Here is a 5159-nt window from a genome sequence, read left to right as displayed (position 1 = left end):
AAGTGGTAGGAACGCCTGGCGTCACGTCTACCTGCCGTCTACCACAACTACCTGCCTCTTTATAACAACTATCTGCTCTCTACAATTATATGTGCCTCTAATACTATTACTACTACTCCTATATGTATCTTTACCACACGTTCTAGTATTTACTAGTACTAGTATTTACTATTACAACTCTCTGCCCCTGCACCACAACTGACTGTCTCTCAAATCATACATCACATTCCATATGTGTATGGGATAGTCTATCCTGAGAGATGGTAATTTAAAAGTAATAGTAACTCCAGCTCTGCTGGAACGAAATCTTTGAAATTTCTGCAGCTGCCGAACCTTCAATGGGATACTTGACGATATTCCCTTTACACTAATAAAGTTCCCACCTCAGGTTGACAGACGTCACTATATGATACATCCTGCCTGATGGAATATGACTGAAATACGGAACTTTTATATAGAACAGCGTAAATGCACAACTTTAAAAGAAAAGCCTATCTACACTAACTACCTGCCCTCAACCACAACTACTTGTGTCTTTACCACAACTACTTGCACCTCTGCCACAGCTTCCTGCCCTTCCACCGCAACTAGCCGCCTCTCTACCACAACTACCAACACATTTGTTACCACTACCTACAACTTTATCACACTGCCTGTCTTTGAACTGTACTCCTTCGAACATAGGCGAGAAAGATACATTATATCTGTACACCGAAAATACTACTTATGAACATAAAAGGCTTGGCAGACGGTGCAGGGTACCTCCTGTGAAAAGCAGGGGAGCGATGAGTACACTGAGAGAGAACTCAATAAGCCTTGAGGGACCACGACTCTTCAACACCCTCTACCCATGCATAAGGGGAAATTGCCAACAAACTCCTAGCTGTCTTCAATAGGGAACTCGACAGATTCCTCAAAACAGTTCCTGATCGGCTGGGTTGTGGTGCATACATTGGACTGCATGGGGCTGGCTACAAAAGCCTGGTGAGTCACACCGACAATTGGGAGGCCCGATCTGGGACCGGGAAGCCTGAACTCCAGATAGACTCCAGGCATGAAACAAAATATAATTTCCAAACATAACTATCCGTACCTCCAACACAATCACCTGTCATCTTCCAACATAGTTTATATCATGACTTCACCCCCTCCTTCTTCCCTCAATTCCATACACTACCGCGTTTGTTAGCATCATAACGACTGCTTACGACTTTCACTTCCCAAGCAGCTATCTGCTGCCTCCTGCCACAATTATCGTCCTGCTCAGCCACCACCTGTACCTGTGTCCAGTTTCGCGAGTTTTATTTTCGACACCCCGACCCGTGGCCAGACTTCACTTTTGACAGCAAGATGAACCAGGTCGCTTCTGCCAGCGACTCGCAGGCCTACATTAGCCATCGCAGACCTACATAGCCTTCCCAGGCCTACCTAGCCCTGGCAGGGCGTCTGGTACAGCACATTCAGCAAGCATTGCTCCAGTTTCTTGGAAACTTATTAATATTCCGACAATATTTCTTATATTTGTTGGTAAGACTAAAGAGTGTTGAACCACAAATGTTAGTACAATATTCTCTAAAGACTAAAGAGTGTTGGATCACGTTCTTTTGAGTCGTTCCAAAAGCTTACATATTATTGAGTTTATCAGGGTCCAAAAAAAAAACCTCTGTGTATCCGCCACAAGCACCACCACCACAACTTCTACCACCACCACCACCCGACGTATTCACCAGTACCACAACAACCACCACCTACCAGCTAATTCGTCCACTGCCAACTCATTCCAACAATTACCACAACCATTATCAAAAACATTATAACTTCCACAAACATTATATGTAACACATCCATCATCAGAGTAATGGTATCCAGCATAACAACCCTCACACATCAAACTACATACAAAAACGACAACCACCCACCCACCACAGCTCACTACCGCGACTCAACTGACCACGACAACAAACTCCCTGGGTCGTGGGGGCGCTGACCCTCGAAACCCTCTCCAGGTATAGTCCAGGACATCCCAGTCCCAAGCAGGTAGCATCTATCAGATATACCTGGAGAATAAAACACACACACGAAGAACTGTCTGCTGATACCGCCAATAAACAAACTTCTTACGTCTTTATCAGCAGTATACCTGAACATCAGGCTGGACCCACTCTTATTTTTTATTATCAATGACTTCATCATTTTTAAAGGAGTATATCATGCGTCAGTGTCCAGCAGCCACCACTAGTAATGTCCCGCTGAGTCACGCCGGTCAACAGTGAACAACAGCTAAAGACACAGAGCAAGCTATCACTGTGAATATATTTCGATCTGTGTAGAGTGAAATACTGTCAAGCTCCACACACACAGAGGAACGTTGTCACAGTAAACTCTCACTCTGGTAAGATAAGTCTATATATTTCAAGCCTCTTTCAAGGACTCTCTTCAGCAGACTACTAACAGAGGCCCACCTGTGCTGATCTCTCTCTCTCTCTATCTCTCTCTTCTCTCACGGGTATTTCACTTTAATATTTCACACAGTTTTTTCACTTTGTATCAGGCAGTGTTTATGGCACATTTGTACTATCTGTCAATACAGGCAGCTGAGGTAATACATTTACCTCGCAACAACACAGGATCAACTCAGAACGACCTCAGAGACATACACAAAACAGCGAAACATCTCACCAGTACATGAAAATAAGAAAATTATTTTTTATGTTCAATGCAACAAAGGAATGGTAATGATGAGGTAATACAGACCTAAAAGAAAAGTGAAACCAAATCATCCGTGAGAGCAAGAACTGAACCATCCTTCCCTCAACCATCCTTCCTCATGTGTGAAAAATAATGACCTTTTTGTGGGCGTGACTTGAGGTGTGTTAAGCATTCCGGCCGTCACCAGGGAATGTTCCTGGGCCCGCCGCTGTTGCTGGCTGCTTGCCACCACCACCACACCACACCACCACTACACCACCACCACTACACCACCACCACACCACCACCACACCACCACCACCACACCACCACCACCACCACCACACCACACCACACCACCACACCACCACCACTACACCACCACCACCTCGACCACCCCACCACCACTACACCACCACCACCCCACACCACCACCCCACCACCACACCACACCACCACCACACCACACCACCACCACTACACCACCACTGCCACCACCACCACCACACCACCACCACACCACCACCACTACACCACCACCACACCACCACCACACCACCACCACTACACCACCCCCACCACCACCACACCGCCACCACTACACCACCACAACTACACCACACCACCACCACCACACCACACCACCACCACAACACCACACCACCACCACACCACACCACCACCACACCAAACCACCACCACACCACCACCACACCACACCACCACCACACCAAACCACCACCACACCACACCACTACCACACCACACCACCACCACACCACACTACCACCACCACACCACACCACCACCACCACACCACCACCACACCACCACCACACCACCACCACCACACCACACCACATTACCACCACCACACCACCACCACCACCCAGCTCATTACCAGACTAATGTAGTACCAGACTCACTGACATCACGCCTCGTCTCACACATTACCTTCAACACCAGCCTTTTATCCTCTCCCGCCTCAGCCTCCTCCCTTTCCCTCTCCTCTTGCTGCTGCTTCTTCTTCTCCTCTTCCACCTCTTCCTCTTCCATAATCCAGAATCTTTGGTTCTCAGCAGTGTCTGGAATTTGAAAGTTTCCAGATTACATAATAAAGATATTTTCTGACTGGCACACAAAACCTACTTCGTCCCATGAGCACAGTGATGACTTGATATATCGGTCAAACCCCGATACACAAGATGACATTTACTTGCATTAGACACCACAAGACCTCTGGACTCTGTGTCAGCATAGTTGCTGATCCCCTGTATATGTATATGTTATCTGAATATTCTAGTTAGTACCATCCACGTTTTACATAGTTGATCCCTTGCTAGGCTCAGTGACTAGCTTGTGTGACGTCACGTGATGCCGCATGTGAGCACTGCGCTCCCGGCCTCGTCCTCACTCCGCGCTTAGGTCTACGAACAGGCAACACGGGCAGTCTGGGTTCCCCTCTCACATTCTGCTAATATAAGTGTTTAACTCCAACCATCGTGTGTTCCAGAGTAAAGGAAGGAAGGTACACAAGTTCCAGAAGTACGAATGATCAAAGCTGTTTTTTATTGACATTCTTCTTGAAGAAGAAGCCAACTTCGTGAAGAAGAGGTCAACTTCGTGAAGAAGAGGTCAACTTCGTATGAGGAGGAGTTGGAGGAGGAGGAGGAGGAGGAAGAGGAGGAGGAGGAAGAGGATGAGAAATTGCAGGAGGAGGAAGAGGAGGAGGAGTTGGAGGAGGAGGAAGAGGAAGAGGAAGAGGAAGAGGAAGAGGAGGATGAGGAGGAGGAGTTGGAGGAGGAGGAGGTGTCGTGGGGGTTCGAAAGGAGATATGATGGTTGAAGATAAACACACTTGTGGATGGTAACACTATATATTGTCAGACTGTGGTAAGGGAAGGCCCAGCCTGCCGTGTTGCTGCCTGGTAGGTCTAAGCGTGGACTGAGAGCGAGGTAGCACATCTCACTCACTCATGCCGCATCCCGTGACGTCATACAATCACTAGGCCTAGTAAGGGATCGTCTGTATAAAACACATGGATGGTACTATGATACTCAGCTAAGCTATACAACACATGTAAGGGAGATCAGCAACTATGCTGACAACTCATATGTATGTATGATTAACCAGTCATATGTACATATGATTAACCAGTCATATGTACATATGATTAACCAGTCATATGTATGTATGATTAACCAGTCATATGTACATATGATTAACCAGTCATATGTATGTATAATTAACTAGTCATATGTACATATGATTAACCAGCCATATGTATGTATGATTAACCAGTCATATGTATGTATGATTAACCAGTCATATGTACGTATGATTAACCAGTCATATGTACGTATGATTAACCAGTCATATGTATGTATGATTAACCAGTCTTAAGTACGTATGATTAACCAGTCATATGTACGTATGATTAACCAGTCATATGTATGCATGATTACCCAGTC

The sequence above is a fragment of the Cherax quadricarinatus genome, chromosome 19 (assembly GCF_038502225.1).
Source record: "Cherax quadricarinatus isolate ZL_2023a chromosome 19, ASM3850222v1, whole genome shotgun sequence".
In the NCBI taxonomy this organism is placed as follows: Eukaryota; Metazoa; Arthropoda; class Malacostraca; order Decapoda; family Parastacidae; genus Cherax; species Cherax quadricarinatus.
The sequence above is the reverse complement of the archived record's forward strand: the minus strand, read 5'-3'. Positions refer to the sequence as shown.